This window comes from Adiantum capillus-veneris, chromosome 5 (assembly GCF_014529385.1).
Source record: "Adiantum capillus-veneris isolate H3 chromosome 5, ASM1452938v2, whole genome shotgun sequence".
NCBI classification, from domain to species: Eukaryota; Viridiplantae; Streptophyta; class Polypodiopsida; order Polypodiales; family Pteridaceae; genus Adiantum; species Adiantum capillus-veneris.
The window spans coordinates 105644486-105664326 of NC_140935.1; positions in this window are offsets into that span (position 1 = coordinate 105644486).

Sequence of the window (19841 nt, forward strand, 5' to 3'; positions counted from 1 at the left end):
GAAAACAAGGAGTCCCTCGCTCGGGAGAAAGACCTATTGTATGTACCATGGCTGATGAGGTAAAGAGAAAGATCATCCTTGACAATGGTTGGATCTACCTCAAAGGAACGGGTTGTAATGTATATGAGGATCGCACTCTTATGCAACAAAATGTACGTCGCAAAGCATACGAGGAAAGAAGCAAGAAGGTTAAGGTATCATCTCAAGAAGAAAAGGCACTTGAGGAGGATGCAAGTCCACCCAACAAATAGGGACACATGATCTATGAGACCAACTCACGCTTGCGAATAAGCTTTTGGAATTGTAACGGGTATCCATGGAATGCGGGAATTGGCATTGATGAGCTTACCAATGACTCCGATGTGATACTTCTTGTCGAAACATGGGAGCATGATGCGCAACGAATTCTTGGATTTGACAAATACGATGTACATTCTTTGATGTGGGCCAAAAATGCAAAGCAACGAAGAGGCCAAGGAGGCGTAGCATGTATGACCAAAAAGGGTTTGAAATATGTTTCCATTGTCAAAGAAGATAAGTATAAACGCTACTTATGGCTGAAAATCAGCCCACCAAATGGTCAAGTCATGTTTGTGGCCGGCTGCTACATTCCTCACTATGACTCCAACTTTTATGCTCGCTTGAATATGGATAGAGATCAGCCCTTTGTTGAACTAGAGGAAGACATTGCTCATTACAAGGATCAAGGTGAAGTCATTGTTTTTGGAGACATGAATGCTCGCACAAATATGTTACAACACGACACACAACAAGTCGACATGCCGCATGTATCAAGAAGAGTGGATGACTCATACATGTATAATCGAAGTTCTAATGATGCAAAAGAAGTGGATCACTATGGAAAGTCACTTCTACATATGTGCAATAGTACCGGAATGCTCATTGCAAATGGTGTATCTCTATGGCAAGGCACCAATGACTTTACATGTAGAAAGCACAATGGTGCTAGCGTGATTGACTATATGTTGTTCTCAGAAGCCACTCTAGAATGCATACAAAGCTTTACACTTGGTGAATGGAATCCGGAATCGGATCATAGGATGTTATGTATTGACCTCAAGTGTGGTAAACGGCCCGAGTATGTAGCCTCCAATCATGATGTGAATCATTTGTACCTACGTCTAGACTTCAAACGAGCACTTATATATGCTGATATGGTGGACCAAATGTTAAGCATGATAGAGCATCAAGGGAGCCCAACATTAGAATGCAAGTGGAAAGTTTTCAAAGAAGTAATTTTCTCTTGTGCGAAGGAATGCTTTTCGGCGAAACACATGTCTTGCAAAAGGTCTAAGAAGGGTAGCACCAAGAAGAAATGGTTTGACATGGAATGTAGTCAAGCCCGAAAACACTTGCTAAGATTGGATGCAATCAAAGACAAGGAAGTTTACTTGGAATTTTCACACACATACAAAGCACTTGTTCAAAAGAAGAGGAGAAGGTGAGAAGTCGAAAAACAACTTCTTTTAGCACAAGAGAAAGCACATGCATGTGGCAAGTTTTGGCAAAATCTAAAAGGCAAGCGCGTTGAGAGCTTTGGTGACTTGACTCTTGAGGATATGTATATGCATTGTAAGAACCTCTATGAGCAACCCAATGTTGATAAGATGGAGGGTTGTAGCTCCCTTCCATTTATGTCTCCCTTCTTTACCATTGAAGATGTATGCCGCGCGCTTGAGAAACTTGCTACTCGCAAGGCAGGTGACCTTCAAGGTGTCAAGGCTGAAATGATATAATGGACAAGCAAGAAAACACGATATTGGATATGCGATATGTTTAACCTTGCACTTCAGTATGGCATGCCTCATGATTGGAGTGCAAATTGGATTAAACCTTTGCACAAAGGAGGAGATGTAAACAATGTGAACAACTATCGCACTATAATGGTTGGTTCTTTGATGGAAAAGTTATTTGGATGTATCATGGAGATGAAGATAAGTGAATGGGCTGAAAAGAATGGCAAACGTGCGCTTGGCCAAGCAGGTTTCCGAAAGCATCATAGCACTATTGATCACCTTGTCACTCTTCGAGTTCTTATGGAAGCGTCTCGATTGAAAGGAAAAAAGTTGTATTGTTGCTTTGTGGAGTTCAAGAAAGCTTTTGACATGGTACCGTGAGGAAATCTTTGGAGACGTATGCAAAGCCTTCAAGTGCCGAGAGAATTTATGCATGCAGTCTTTCGCATCTACCAAAAAGTGATATGTCGATTACGTATGGGAGATGGAATTTCAGAATTTTTTGCAAGCACTATTGGTGTCAAACAAGGATTCCCACTTTCCCCAACCCTCTTTGGGCTACTCATTGATGAATTGGAATACATGGTTCTTGATTTTATGCAGCAAGAAGGCATAGAAGAGGTTAAGATTGGAAATGCGGTGATCATGCTTTTGCTTTATGCCGATGATGTAGTGCTCTTGGCACATACCTTAGAAGATGCACAAAAGCTTATGAGTGTCTTGGAACGCTTTTGCCTACATAGCGGGCTGATCGTGAATGGATCCAAAACCAAGGTTATGCTTGTAAAGACCCTCAATGATGAAAATCCATGCATTGTATACAACAATGAGAAACTTGAAGTGGTAGATCACTTCAAGTACCTTGGCCTTGAGGTTCCATCCAATCATAAATGGAAGGATTGTGCAATGCGTCGCTTGGAAGCCGGAAAGAGGGCTTATTATGCATTTGAGAACATGTGCAATGCAGGAGCGATCAAGTGTTGGGCTCTCAAAAAGTACCTCTTTGACACATTGGTGACACCGGTGCTTCTTTATGGAGTGGAGGTGTGGGGTGGAAGCATCGGGAAGTCTACTTGGAAAGAGTTTGAGAATGTCCAAAAGCGTTTTCTCACCAACTTTCTCCAAGTCAAGACACAAACACCCTACATGCTCTTACTTCTTGAGTCCGGATCGCTTCCCATTGAGGTCTTGGGCATGGAAAGGGTTGTGGAGTACATGCGTAAGACACAACGTAGCCCTTTGCATCGACTTCCTAGAATCGCATATGAAGCAAGTCAAAAGGTTCAAAAGACATGCAAGAGCAAAATACTAAGTTCGGGGTGGATGCTTGATATCAAGAAATGGTTTGGAAGATGGGATGCATGTCACTTGGTCAAGGATGCGTCGATCGACTCCCAAGTTAATGAGGCCTTCTTACAACGCCAATGTATCATGGCTTGGGAGAAATCCGGAGGTTCTCGCTTCAGCCATTACACCACACACGTTGCCCCAAACTACAAATCTCTCTTCTTCTCAGAACGAGGTAACCGAACCCATTCCTATATCCTTGAGCCCATCCCGTTGAGTGCGATCCGCACCATTGCCTCCATTCGTCTTAGCTCCCATTCTCTACGCTGCGAGATAGGACGTTGGGGCACTGGCGAGGAGTGTCATCGACTTTGCACCTTATGCCCTCGTCAAGTGCGAGAGAGTGAGTACCACACACTACTTGAGTGCTCAGCTTTTGATCACATTAGGTCCTCTTTTCCCCATATATTCAGCCATGAGCTCTCCCTACATACCTTCCTCTCCCAACCACGATGTGGACTCTCTATTGCGACGCTCATTTCAGCCATTTTTGAGCTCTCTCTCTCTCTCTCTCTCTCTCTCTCTCTGTCTCTCTTATTACTTACTTATATCATTTGGACATGTGTCCTCTTTTTCCTCTTTGAGAGAAAAAACTTAATTATTTATTTTTATGCATCTAAATTCTCATTGGACCCCTTTAAATCCTCTAAAATAGGATTCAAACACATCATGAGGGCCGCATGTGGAGGATTTGGACATGTGTCTTTTATGTCATTTGGTTTGAATTGGACACTTCAAGCACTTAGTCAATTAAGCATGGAAACCGTTTATGCCTCTTTAGAGTTTATCTTTGAATTGAACACTTCAAAAACCTTGGTCATTTAAGCATGAGAATCAACTCAAGCTTGGGCAAGGTTCCCACAAACACTTTAAGCACTTTAGTTAGCAAGCGGACAAGCACCTCATGCTTGGGTAGGATTCCCACCTCAAGGTCAGTCCTAGCTTGCCGAAGGTCAAATGAATTTTTAACACTAACTTTGGGAGGTGTTTAAAGAAGCTAAACGTAAGGTCTTTTAAGCCCCATTAGATGCACGTTGCTCTTTGATAGACTACCTCCTTTTGAACCCCTATTGATATGTAACCATCTCTCCTCTTGGTCCCTTGACAAGGTAAATCTAGAAGCACTTATTGCACATTGCTCTTTGGTAGACCGTCTCCTTTTGGACCCCTTGTGAGATGCAACAATTTGTCTTTTTGGTCCTCTGTTGAGATAGGTCTAGAAGCACATATTTATATCCTAAATCATGTTCTGCTTTTATCTTTGCATATTAAATGATCATTTTAATATGAGAAAATCATTCGGTAAAGTTAGATAAATATACATTTTATGACATTACCTCTTTGTTGACATAACAGTCGTTCTCAACTATGAGGTAGAGAAGATACAGTCTAGTCATTAGTCCATGTTTCTTAGCGGTAGAGGATCTCTTTTTACCCTACTACATCATTCCAAAATGGATGACTAACCCATTTGGTGCTCGAGAGACTTAGCTATCGCAAGAATGTCTGCTCTTTAGTCCATATCATAATTCCAAAGTAGAGTGATAAGTTCTACTTAGTGTTTGGGAGACATCGTCAGCACAAACATGATCCTAAGCATGCATACTTCTTAAATTTTTTGCACAATAAAATAAAGAGAATGAGTCTTATCAGACAAAAACATTGTCCATTTAAAATGCATTTTCATTCGCTTACTCTAATGTACATTGTAAGCATTGACAAGGTTCATGTTATCCTTAATCTAGGTTTCTTGCATCCATCTAGTATATTTAAAAGGATAATTATTAAACTTAATAAGATATCATTGGATAACATTACCGTTTCTTAGTACCTTGTCTTCGTGTCGAAGAATCAATTTGGGTTGCAACACCTCTTCTTGATCTTTGATCTCTAGCGCGTCCTCCATTATTGGTTCTTTTTTATCTCCTTTGTAAGGATTGAGTAGGATCTCATGGTTAGCATTGTGAATGAGACAATGGTTGGGTAACTTTATCTAATAATCCATCTCATTGATTGGCTTAAGTTTAGCAAAATACCCTTGGTGGCCGATAGGATAATACTCTTTTTGCTAGTTTAGCATAATACTCTTGGTGGCCCATAGGATTCTTTCCCACTGTATGCCTTAGACGAGCATTGAGAAAATTTAGTAAGACCCAATCATTTTCCCAAATGCTAAGGCTCTTCTATGCTTATTAGCAGTAGCCCTTTTTGCCTTTTCTTTAAGATGGATATAACCTCTTTCATCTTTGGAAAAGATTCTTGTGAGTCTCGTCTATATCCATCATCAACAAAGATCTTCCTATTAAAGAATATGATGTTAAAGAATATGTCCGTTGTGCTATGGGCGGCTGGACACTGCCTATACTATATTGTAAATATACTTTGGATAATAGTTAAAAGAGAAGAAGATGAGAGCAGCACGTTGAATGGTTGCTGCAGGGTAACGATTGTGTGTGTGTATCTTGATGTGTGTTGGTGTGTGTGCGTAGTCTTATTTTCTACCTTCTCCATCACCTGCGCACTCTACAAAGTGGTATTAGAGCTCAGTTTAAGGAGCTACAGTCAATACACAGGTTTCCGCAGCTCTGGAAAACAGCAAAAAAGAGAGGTTTTTTGGTCATAACTCCCTCACCCGAACTCGGAATACACTGATCCAGGAGTCTATTTTTATGTTTTTGGGCATTGCGGATGCATTGACATACTCAAATTTGCCAAAATCTACAATTTTCTGCAGCAAACAGCCAGCTCACACAAGCATAGGAGATGTCACTCGGCAATAGATTTACAGGTTACAGGTGAAGAGTTCAGCATTTACACAGGTTTTGGAGAGCGACATAGAGCTTTTTCATCATGATATTGTGTTATCAAAGATTATGTTTGGTTGTTGTGGGTCCGTTATGGACAGCCGCCTATGTAAGAAAGGTTGTGGGAAGAAGTTGATGCGGTTATATTGTCAGATTGAGTACTTTGTGGTTATGTATGGATATGCGGTTAATGTATTTTGGAAAATTGCAGCCTTTGTGAGGGTCGAGTGAGGTTTTTTGAAGCCTTGCCTTGGGAGATTTGGTACCTTGGCAAGGTGGATTAGGTTCTGGAGCGAACCCCCGACTGGCCCCGCGAAAGACCTCATACGTAGTTTACGACTATGGGAAGAAGGTGGATGTATGGATATGTGGTACAGGACAGTATATGGATTGCATTTGCATACAAGTCCATGTGGACATTGTTTTAGAGTATTTATGCATAGTATTGAGTAAGTCTGTGGCAAAGTGAGTCAGTGGATTTTCCCTTGGCAGTGACAAAATTTCTCTTTGTGTTTATGAGCACTTTGGCTGAGATTGTCACTTGAGATATTGTCCAAATACAAACAAAACTCTGCCAAAATTTTATTAAAATCCTTTGGAAGAAGTTGAGAGAGTGAAGATGGCAGAAAGTTCAACTCAAGTCACACAGATTGTTGGAAAGAAGCTGACCAGAGAGAACTACAACATATGGTCCTACAGGATGGAGAACTTATCATGGGAAAAGGTTTATGGGATTACATTACAGGTGAACAAGAGTGTCCCGAGGTTGGTTTGGAACCAAATAGAGAGAATGTTGAAGCACATAAAACATGGCAAGCAGGAGTAGAATCTTACAAGAAGTGGATCGAGAATTCAAGGAAAGTGATGCATTGGATTTCACTATGCATTAGTGACTTCTTTATACCACATGTGAAGAAGGCTCAATCTCCAAAGGAAGCATGAGAGATACTAGCAAGAATGAACAGCTCCAATATAGAACCACGAAAAGTTCACTTGAAGCAAAGGTTACATTGTGTATGGCAAGGAAATAGATCCATATCAGATTATGTGACAGAGATAAAGCAAATACAGGAAGATCTTGCGAGCATTAATGTTGAAGTTCCAGATGATGACTTAGTTTCAGTGACATTGAATGGTTTGGGACCGGAATACAAGTCATTGGATACATCTATATCTGTTCGAGGACACATGCCTAATTTTGAAGAGTTAGTAAACCTTTGTGCAAGAAGAGGTGAAATTAGGCAAGTCAGGTACTTCTACACCAAATAACAATTCCAGAGATCAGGTTTTTTACTCTAGAGGTCGTGGAAACAATAGAGGTGGAAGAGGAAACTATGGTCGTGGAAACAATGCTGGAAGAGGTCAATGGCAAAACCAACAAAGCCAAAGTTACAATGATTATAGCCAAATAAGCAGAGGGAGAGCCCGACCTCGTGGACGTGGAGGTAGACGATTTGTACATCCTCAAAGAGATGGATATTGTAACAGATGTGGCATTTATGGTCACTTTGAAAGAGAATGTTACACAAGGCTAAATCAAAATCGTGGTCGTGGTGAAAGAGGCCCAGGTTATGACAGACATGGAGGAAAGTTTGCTGGATACAATCCTCATGATCAAAATATATATGACAATAGATCGAGTGGACATTTATTCCCTATGGAGCATGTTGTTGGAAGCATGGTGGAGCCACATCATACAGATGATTGGTATTTAGATAGTGGTGCCACAAATCATATGACATATCATGGTGAATGGTTTGACAGAAAAGAGAAATTAGAAGAGGATGAGTTTGTCGCTACAGGTGATGATACTCTGCATTGGATTACGCATGTTGGTTCAGTTCCATTGCTAGAAAAAGACGGGACATACAACACATTGGGAGATGTTCTATATGTGCCTTCAATCACAAAGAATTTAGCATCAGTTGGACAGATGACAAATCAAGGGTTGAAAGTCCGTTTTAATCGTTATGGCTACTTCATAGAGGAGTTTCACAAAGGCAGACCAGGCAAGATATTGGCACGTGGAAGAAAGAAAGTTCGCTTGTTCTCATTGGAAGCTGGAGACCCATGTTTACACATGGTATGTATGCAAACAAATCAGCCACTCAAGATAATTGGGCAGAGTTATGGCATACGAGGATTGGTCATGTCAATTTTAGAAGACTAAAGCATATGCAATCAAATCAAATTGTACGTGGATTACCAAAGTTTGGCAGATTGAATTTTGATCATGTTTGTGAAGCTTGTCAATTTGGAAAGCAATCTCGTTTACCATTTCCAAAGAGGGGGAGAATTAGCCAAAGTCCTTTGGAAATTGTTCATTCAGATATTTGGGGACCTTGTGATCATGCTACGCCATATGGTTGTCGATATTTTATCACATTCACGGATGATTACAGTAGAATGACATGGGTTTACTTTCTAAAGGCAAAGTCAGATGCATTTGAGGTATTCTTGGAGTTCAAAGTTATGGTTGAGAAAGAGAATGGTTGTCAAATTAAATGCCTACGTACAGATGGAGGGGGAGAGTACATGTCACATAGTTTTGATGATTACTTACGTGAACAAGGCATAAGAAGACATATTACTTGCAGATACACACCACAACAAAATGGAGTTGCTGAGAGAAAGAATAGAGTCATAACAAAGATTGCAAGAGCCCTGATGAATGAGATGAATATGCCATTAACATATTGGGCTGAAGCAGTTCATACAGCAGTACACATTATGAATCGAACACCAACAACTGCCATTCATGAAATTTCACCTTGTGAGAGACTTTATGGGATCAAGCCAACAGTTTCCTACATGAAAGTTTTTGGATGTGTTTGCTATGTTCATGTGCCAAATGAAGCAAGAAAGAAGATGGAGCCAAAGGCAGTGAAGTGTATATTCTTGGGCTACCCAGTTGAAAAGAAAGGTTACAAGTACTTTGATCCTACGGCAAGACAAGTTTATGTCAGTAGAGATGTCAGATTTTGTGAGCATGAACCATGGTATAAACCAAAGCCAATGATGATAGAAGATGAGTATGAAGAGCAAGAGAATGTGCGTCATGTTGTTGATAAGCCCTGACCATCAACAAGAACTATTTCAGGACCACATATGGCAGAGGAGAGTACAGGAAGTGTCAACCCATGGAGTGGTCGTTTGCGAGATAAGAGGCAAGACGAGAAAGGCAAGAAGAAAGTGGTTGAAGAGAGTTCTGGAGATGAAAGCCTCGATGAAGAGAATGGTTTACCACATTTGAGGACACCTCGCAGTAAGCATATTGAGAAATATGTACCCCCATATGCAAGAGTTGAAGAGAAGAGTGCACCACAGTTGAGAAGATCAGAGAGGGTGCGTTATCCAGTTGATAGATTGACATACAACGGTTACATGCGTACACATTATGCATACATGGTTTCACGTGTGCAACATAAAGATCCTACATGTTTTCAAGAGGCAATTGGAAAATCAGAATGGGAGTCAGCTATGGATGATGAGATGGATGCTCTTGTGAAGAATGACACTTGGGATTTGGTTCGCTTGCCAAGTGGATAGAAAGAAATTGGTTCAAAATGGGTATACAAAGTCAAGTGCAAGTCAGATGGTAGTGTGGAAAGATACAAAGCAAGGCTTGTTGCTAAAGGGTATGCACAAAAAAAAGGTCTTGATTATGATAAGACATTTAGTCCAGTTGCAAAGATGACAACAGTCAGATTGGTGATAGCAATGGCAAGTATGTTTGGTTGGAAGTTACGGCAAATGGATGTGGATAATGCATTCTTGAATGGTGACTTGGAAGAAGAAGTTTATATGATACAGCCAAAGGGTTATCAACATCCAGAGTTTCCATATTATGTGTGCAAGTTGAAGAAAGCATTGTATGGTTTGAAGCAAGCATCTAGATCTTGGTGTGAAAAGATAACCAGATTCTTGAAGAAGATTGGATTTAAACAGTCTACTGCTGATCACTCATTGTTTTTGAAGCATGTTGATGGAGAGATCGTCGTTATTGTTATCTTTGTTGATGACTTGATTCTCACTAGAAGTCATGATGAGCAAATTTTGCATGTCAAGAAGAATTTGTTGAGAGAATTTAACATGAAGGATCTTGGTGAGTTGAGATATTTCTTGGGAATTGAAATTGTCAACACAGCTTTATCAAGAATTTGGATGATACAAAGACAATACGCGTTGGATATGCTTGAGAAGTATGGAATGACAGCGTGCAAACCGGTTGATACACATCTTGATCAAAATGTGAAGTTGTTTGATGATGGACATTACAATGAGGATGTCACTATGTACCGCAAGATGGTTGGAAGCCTTATTTACTTGACAATAACAAGGCCAGATTTGAGTTATGCAGTGGGTGTTGTGAGTCAATTCATGCAAAAGTCATCTTGATGCAGTGAGACGGATTATGAGATATGTGAAAGCCACTGTCAGTTATGGAATGTTTTATGAAAAGAATGGGAAGCTTTGTCTTTATGGTTACACAGATGCAGATTGGGCCGGAGATTTTATGGATAGAAGATCTACAAGTGGTTATGCATTTTCCATTGGCAATGGTATGATAAGTTGGAGTAGAAAGAAGTAATCAACTGTAGCATTATCAAGTACAAAAGTTGAATATCATGGAGCAGCTTTGGCAGCATGTGAAGAGTCATGGTTGAGAGTACTTATGGTAGACTTTGGTTTTGACTATCTTGACAGTGTCATTATATATTATGAAAATATTAGCAGCATCATGTTGGCAAAGAATCCAGTCTACCATGCTCGCACTAAACACATTGAGGTACATTATCACTTTATTAGAGAAAAAGTTTTGGCAGGTGAGATTGATTTGGTGTATGTGAAGACAAATGATCAAGTTGCGGATATATTCACAAAAGCTCTTGGAAAGGAGAAGTTTTGCTACTTTCGTGAAGCATTGGGAATCCATCATATGCAAGCTCACTCTGAGCTTAAGGGGGAGTGTTAAAGAATATGATGTTAAAGAATATGTCCGTTGTGCTATGGGCGGCCGGACACTGACTATACTATGCTGTAAATATACTTTGGATAATAGTTAAAAGAGAAGAAGATGAGAGCAGGACGTTGAATGGCTACTGCAGGGTAACGATTGTGTGTGTGTGTCTCGATGTGTGTTGGTGTGTGTGCATAGTCTTCTTTTCTACCTTCTCCATCGCCTGCACACTCTACACTTCCCATATACTTTAAGTAGTGAGGGACTTTTGGATCTTCCCTCTTTAACCTTAAAAGGTTCTTTCCCCATAGAAGTATGTACAATGTCATTGTACGCATACTCTATAAGAGATAGGTACTTCTCTCATTGAGAATGTTGATCTACTTCCTTGTTAAGTCATGCAATGGTCCTACTATTTGAGAGAATTTTTCTATGAAGCGTCTATAGTATGCACACATACCAATAAATCTTCTTAGTTCATGTAGATTCCTTTGATTATGCCATGCTTTATTTACTCCAACTTTCATGGATTCAAACATATACCATCTTGAGAGATAATGTGACCTAAATATTGAATCTCTTGTAGGAAAAATTCACTTTTCTTTTGATTAATGAAAAGTTTATTCACTCTCACAACTTGAAAGATTACCTTGGAGATGTCACTTGTACTCCTCAAGAGAGTTTGAGTGGCTTGAAGATTTTTGTCCATCGTGAGTTTGAATACTGCTCCAGCATTTGTTAGGCCAAAACTTGTAACTTATCAAATAGATCTTCTACCCGTAGCATGGGATTCTTTTTTTTAATAGTGATCCTATTTCGTGCTCTATAGTCGACACACATGTGATATATGCCATCTTTTGCACTAAAAGTACTGGTGAACATAATGGAGAGGAGTTAGGCCTCACCATAGCTTTTCCCACTAGCTAGCTAGCCACTACAACAAAAAAAGGTATCATCGACGCAAATATTGACGCACTACGTCGATATCTACATCCCTGTAAAACTGTCGCTATTTACGTCGATATCTGCGTGGAAAGGCTTTATTTGCGATGCAGATATGGACGCAGTTATAGACGCAAATAGCGATGCAGATATGGACGCAGTTATAGACGCAAATAGCGATGCAGATATGGACACAATTACCGACGCGGATATGGACTGGTATATAGACGCGTATATCGATGACCATAACAGAAAAAATATTTCTTGGGCAGAGGGTAGGTAGCCTTGCCTGTGCCCAGTGAAAACATGGACACAGCCACAGCCAGACTTCCTGCCCTTTGCCCAAGAAAGCGAGCAGCACCAAAATCAATCGTGCTCCCGCACACAGAAATTTTGGCAGAGTTCTCTTTGTTTTTACATAAACTTTTCAAAAAAAAACAATATCATGTATACGCCTCCCACATTCTATCCATGTAGGATCTCACATGAGATTTAAGGCCAATGAAAGAAATCAAATGAACTTTGTGTAAAACCATAACCGTACCAACTTAAAACCATAACCATAACAAACTTAATTTGTGCAAAACCATAACTAAATTAAAACCATAACCGGCCATAACCATATTGATCAAAACCATAATGCAAATAACCATAACCACAAACAAAACAATAACCATAAGCATAACCAGAAAGTTAAACATAACCATAAACAAGCCCCTATCTCTCTCTCTCTCTCTCTGTATCGCCCCTATCTTAACATGCGTACACATACACAAACGTGCTCTTCAGACAATCCATGTAAACGGTATCAAGAGTTCTCGTTTTATCTTCGGATCCGGATTTGACCTACGACTTCTGTATTTGGCGTTTTTTCTGTCCGTTTGACCTATGGCTTTCCATACGCGCTCTTGAGATTTCCTAAAGACTACCTAATCGACTACGGATGGTTTCGGTAACCGTAGAATCAGTTTCCGAAGTCGGTTTTCGTTTTTTCATAGAAAAACATAATCATATCTCACCAATCCCTTGTGTATTTGGCGTTTCTTCTGCCCGTTTGACCTACGGCTTGCCATACACGCTCTTGTAATTTTTTTAAGACTACCTAATGGACTACAGATGGTTTCATTAGGCATAGAAGTCATTTCCGAAATCCATTTGCGTTTTTCCGTAGAAAAACGCAATCGGATTTGACCTACGGCTTGTGTATTTGGCGTTAAATCAAACCCATTGACCTACGGCTTGCCATACACGCTCTTGACATTGCTTTAAAACTACTTAATGAACTACGGATGGTTTTGGTAGGCATAGAATCCATTTTCGAAGTCCGTTTATATTTTTCCGTAGAAAAACGCAACCAGATTTGACCTACGCCTTGTGTATTTGGCGTTTCTTCTATCCGTTTGACCTCCTACGGCTTGCCATACGTGCTCTTGACGTTGCCTAAAGACTACCTAATGAACTACGGATGGTTTCAGTAGGCATAGAAGCCATTTCCGAAGTCTGTTTGCGTTTTTTCGTAGAAAAACGCAATCGGATTTGACCTACGGCTTGTGTATTTGACGTTTCTTCTGTCCGTTTGACCTACAGCTTGCCATACACGGTCTTGACATTGCCTTAAGACTACTTAATGGACTACGGATGGTTTCGATAGACGTAGATTCATTTTTCGAAGTCCATCTGCGTTTTTTCGTAGAAAAACGCAATCGAATTTGACCTACGTCTTGTGTATTTGGCGTTTCTTCTATCCGTTTGACCTACGGCTTTCCATACACACTCTTGACATTGCTTTAAGACTACCTAGCGGACTACGGATGATTTCAGTAGGCATAGAAGTCATTTCCGAAATCTGTTTGCGTTTTTCGTAGAAAAACGCAACCGGATTTGACCTACGACTTGTTTATTTGGAGTTAATTCAAACCCATTGACCTAAGGCTTGCCATACACAATCTTGACATTGCTTTAAGACTGCTTAATGAACTACGGATGGTTTCGGTAGGCATAGAAGCCATTTCCGAAGTCCGTTTGCCTTTTTCCATAGAAAAACGCAACCGGATTTGACCTACGGCTTGTGTATTTGGCGTTTCTTTTATCCGTTTGACCTATGGCTTGCCATACCCGCTCTTGACATTGCCTAAAGAGTACCTAATGGACTACGGATGGTTTCAGTAGGCATAGAAGCCATTTCCGAAGTTCGTTTGCATTTTTCCGTAGAAAAACACAACCGGATTTGACCTACGGCTTGTGTATTTGGTGTTTCTTTTGTCCGTTTAACCTACAGCTTGCCATACACGGTCTTGACATTGCCTTAAGACTACCTTATGGACTACGGATGGTTTCAGTTAGACATAGAAGTCATTTCCGAAATCCGTTTGCGTTTTTTCATAGAAAACGCAACCGGATTTGAGCTACGGATTGTGTATTTGGCGTTAATTCAAACCCATTGACCTACGGCTTTCCATACACGCTCTTGAAATTTCTTTAAGACTACTTAATGAACTACGGATAGTTTTGGTAGGCATAGAAGCCATTTCCGAAGTCCGTTTGCGTTTTTCCGTAGAAAAACGCAACCGGATTTGACCTACGGCTTGTGTATTTGGCGTTTCTTCTATCTGTTTGACCTAGGCTTTCCATACACGCTCTTGGCATTGCTTTAAGACTACGTAATGGACTACGGATGGTTTCAGTAGGCATAAAAGTCATTTCCGAAATCCGTTTGCGGTTTTTCGTAGAACACACAACTGGATTTGACCTACGGATTGTGTATTTGGCGTTAATTCAAACCCATTGACCTACGGCTTGCCATACATGCTCTTGATATTTCTTTAAGACTACTTAATGAACTACGGATGGTTTCGGTAGGCATAGAAGCCATTTCCGAAGTCCATTTGCGTTTTTTCATAGAAAAACGCAACCAGATTTGACCTACGGCTTGTGTATTTGGTGTTTCTTCTATCCATTTGACCTACGGATTTCCATACGCGCTCTTGACATTGCCTAAAGACTACCTAATCGTCTACGGATGGTTTCAGTAGGCATAGAAGCCATTTGCAAAGTCCGTTTGCGTTTTTCCGTAGAAAAACGCAACTGGATTTGACCTACGGCTTGTGTATTTGATGTTTCTTCTGTCCGTTTAACCTACGGCTTGCCATACACGGTCTTGAAATTGCCTAAGGAGTACCTTATGGACTACGGATGGTTTTGGTAGGCGAGAATCAGTTTCCGAAGTCCGTCTGCGTTTTTCCGTAGAAAAACGCAATCGGATTTGACCTACGGCTTTTGTATTTGGCGTTTCTTCTATCCGTTTGACTTACGGCTTGCCATACGCGCTCTTGACATTGCCTAAAGACTACCTTATGGACTACGGATGGTTTTGGTAGGCATAGAATCAGTTTCCGAAGATCGTCTGCGTTTTTGCATAGAAAACCGTAACCGGATTTGACCTACGGCTTGTGTATTTGACGTTTCTTCTTTCCGTTTGACCTACGGCTTGCTATACATGCTCTTGACATCGCCTTAAGACTACCTAATGGACTACGGATGGTTTTGGTAGGCATAGAAGCCATTTCCGAAATCCGTTTGCGTTTTTCCATAGAAAAACGCAACCATATTTGACCTACCGCGTAGAAGCCGTTTATGAAGTCCGTTTGCGTTTTTCCGTAGAAAAATCCAACCGGACTTCAAAAACAACTTGTATTTTGGGCGTTTCTTCTATCAGTTTGACCTACGGATTGTTATATGCCCCCACCCAACCTTTTTTGAGGAGGAAGCTTGTCTCTAAGAGCAGCGACGGCGCTATTGTTGCTCCCTAGAGGACTTTCATGTGTAAAGGTATTTTGAGATTCGAATGTATTTTGAGCTAGTCAAATGAAGTCAAAGAAGCTCAAGAGGAGTGTCACATGTTGACCGGTTATTAAAAATGCTAGAGGAGAGTGAGAGAGAAGCTCTGTGGAGCGCTGTGATGGTTTTTTGAGCAAGCAATGAGCCACCATCTTTGCCTTTTGTGTTTTGTCGCTCCTCCCTTCCCCTTTTCTTCTTCTATTCTGCTCTCGTACTAGCTGCGGCGCCGATCGACGGAGCGTGTGTACGCCCGGGCCGCTGGTTCTTTGAACACACACACACACACACACACACACACACACACATAGACAGAGAGAGAGAGAGAGAGAGAGAGAGAGAGAGAGAGAGAGAGATTGTGTGTGCTTTACATGCTGTCACTAAGAATGCCGAATGATGACAGTAAGATGCAAACGTTTACGTTGGTCATGCAGGGATATGCAAACTTTTTGTTAATGTATTTAAAGCTTTTTTATTCTTTTTTTGGATATACAAAACCCTAAAACTAATTAACTTTAACCCTAAAATTAATTTCAAGAAATCCTAAAATACAATTAATAATAACAAATTTGAATATAAAATTAAATAACAATAACAAATTAAAATTAAACAACAATAACAATTTGAATTTTAAAATTAAATAACAAATTTAAATATAAAATTAAACCAAAATTAAAATTAATGTGTGTGTGTGAGAGAGAGAGCAATGAGATTGTGCACTCACATACACTCGTATGTGTGCACAAAGCTCCGGGAGTAGCTTCCACATCTGCAAAAAAAAACACACACACACACACATTGTGTTACACACACACACACACACACACACACAAAAATAACCAAAAAACAAGGACAAAAGGCTTACCTGTAGAGCAGCCCAAGTAGAGAAGATGTGATGGTGTTTGCCCAAGCCCGTAGTAGTCCAAAGGTGCAGATCTTGCCGCGAGTTGAGCGAAGAGAGAGAGAGAGAGAGAGAGAGAGAGAGAGAGAGAGAGAGAGAGAGAGAGAGAGAGAGAGAGAGAGAGAGAGAGAATGAGTTTTTGAAAACGGGCAGAAAATAAGCCCGCGGTTTCGTTTTTACTAGTTGGCGTCAGTATACGTTGCTGTATACACGTCGATATACACTGTTGTATACGCGTTGGTATATGCTACTGTATATGCGTCAATATTTGCATCGGTATACGCGACGGAAATTGAAATTTGATTTTTAAAAAATATCTGAGCTCCCTCTAGTATTGCCGATGCACATAGCGACGCCCGCCAATGACGTCGGTAAGTTGGCGTCGGTATTCAAGTGATCTCTAGTAGTGTCTCTCTCTCTCTCTATATATATATCACTCTCTATCTCTCTATTTCTCTCTCTATCTACGTACCCTATCTCGCGTTCTCTCTCTCTCTCTTGCTCTCGCTCTCGCTATCTCTCTTTCTCCCTCTATTTCCCTATTTCCCTATCTCTCTCTCTGTATCGCTCTCCACTTTCCTATCTCTCTCTCTCTCTCTCTCTCTCTCTCTCTCTCTCTCTCTATATATATATATATATATATATATATATATATATAGAACTCTCTTTCTCTCTCTCTCTCTCTCTCTCTCTCTCTCTCTCTCTCTCTCTCTCTCTCTCTCTCTTTGTTTCCTACACACACACACGATGTAGAGAGAGAGAGAGGGAGAGAGCGGGGGGGGTTGGGGGGGGAGAGTGACATAATACCTACGCAGCAGGTTTCGGCCAAGATTTGAGTAGGCGAAAATGGCCCCTGCGCGCGCAGGTTTCCCTTTTTTCCCCCAATTCACTACAAGAGGCTATTCATATTAGCGACGCTCACACAACGACGCTCAAAAAAAAAAATTCCCGGCGTCACTATAAGCGTCGCTATGAGCGTCGCAAATTTCTTTGTAAATAACCGAGCTGGGCTAAAAAAATAACCGAGCGCGCCCAAAAACTCAGATCTCAGATTTGAGTTTTTCGGCGCCCTCAAGCAAGGAGCAGGTAACGCTCTCCCTCTCTCTCTCTCTCTCTCTCTCTCTCTCTTTTTCTTCTCCACACACACACACACACACACACACGAGGAGAGGAAGGAGAGCCAGGTATGCTCCTTCTCTCTCCTCATTCTCATGTTCCCTTCCCCTCTTTCTCTCTCCCTCTCTCTCTCTCTCACACGCAAAATATACACACACACACATAGTGTTTTTGAGAGAGAGAGAGAGAGAGAGAGAGAGAGAGAGAGAGAGTACAAACAAAAACAAAAACGCACACACACATACATAAACAAAGAATGCACACACACATTGAGAGAGAAAAAGAGAGAGAGAGCATGCATAAACAAAAAACGCACGCATTGAGAGAGGAAAAGAGAGAGAGAGAACATGCATAAACAAAAAACGCACACATTGAGAGAGGAAAAGAGAGAGAAAACATGCATACGATCCAAAAAAACGCACACACATTGAGAGAGAAAGAGAGAGAAACTAATTTAACATCGTAGAAAACTAATTAAAATTAAAAGACCTAAAGATCTAGCCGACGAGGAGTTGAACTCAAGACCTATTATTCAAGAGGGAAATGACATAATCAATCTATCATACTTGGCATGGGTGATAGAAAGGTTATACCATTTATCTCTTTTTATTGGCACACACATCCACACACGCGCACACACACACAAGAAGAAGAGAGTTATAACGTCGTAGGAAACTATCTTAAAAGACGTTAAAGATTAGGTTATATGTAGACTTACATTAAATTAGATTTAGGTTTATTTTTAACTAGATTTACGTTTATTTACGCTAGATTTAGATTTATGTTATATTATATTAGATTTAGGTCTCCATAGACTGCGATGCCTGCATGAAGCGGGTGAAGAAAGCCCTCAATGGAATATAGGGTATTGCTGCCTTCACTCATGGTGGGCTCCGTCGATCCAAAAGTACTGGTGAAATGTCTTCAGAAGATAGGGAAGAAGGTGGATCTTCAGGGCGGCATCCCCGACACAATGACCATCTAGAAAACCTCTAGTCATTCAACAGCAACTTCAAAGTTAGTAACAAGAGCAAGAACGGTCTAAAGGGCCAATTGCTGTCGTCAGATGTGGATAGAGATGAGGCAGCGTCACCGCCGGAAGTTAACTCTCACATCTTTAGTGATGAGAATGCCAACTCTTGCCGAGTTATGTGAAAAATTATGTGTTAAATCAGTTTTAAGGTTCTTATAATCCCTGTTAGTTTAGTTCTTTGTTCTTAATATAACATAATTTACGTTAGATTTAGATTTATGTTATATTAGATTAGACTTACGTTTATTTAGGTTTACCCACACACACACACACACACACACACACACACACACACACACACACAAGAAGAAGAGAGTTTTAACGTCGTAGGAAACTATCCCAAAAGACGTTAAAGATTAGGTTAGATGTAGACTTACGTTAAATTAAATTTAGGTTTATTTTTAGTTAGATTTACGTTTATTTAGATTTACGCTTATTTACGTTAGATCGAGTCCACGCAAGAATTACTTACGGTTTAGGGTTTAGAGTTAGACGAACAGTGAAAAGATCTACTATGAAAAGATGTTAAGATGCTGTGAAGTGCTACAGCTAGAGAAGAGGCAAAGGGGTTTTGTCCACTACATGCAGTATCATGTAGACGTGGGTGTGTAGATTTCTTGTACCCACAAATATAGGTATTGACCAATAAAGACGAGAATATAACCCGGTGGTTCTGATCTCCGTGCACCTCTAGACCGAGGTGTGCGGGGATTGGACATGACTAGAGAATGTGAGGTAAAGAGAGAGAGAGAGAGAGAGAGAGAGAGAGAGAGAGAGAGAGAGAGAGAGAGAGAGAGATAAGACGAAGAATGCCAATAGAATATTAAATTTGTTGTCCAGGTTATAAGTTTTTTATCCTCATTATGAGTAGCGACGAGGATGTGGGACCGTCCAACCGAAACACCTATCTCTCAACGAGGGTCTTATGTCCTTGTAATCAATGCAAGCATGCTGTGCGACGGACAAGAAGTGTTTCTTTGCAGCACGTTCGCAAATTTGGCGAGTTCGATCCATCTATTATAGATCGAGTTGTTGCCAATTATAACTCGTCGGACTCTGACGCTCTCCAACAAGCAGCAATCTTGCAACCCAATAGACGTGTTCGTAGGCGCTTTGGTCAAGCAGCATATGTGAGGCCACAAGATGT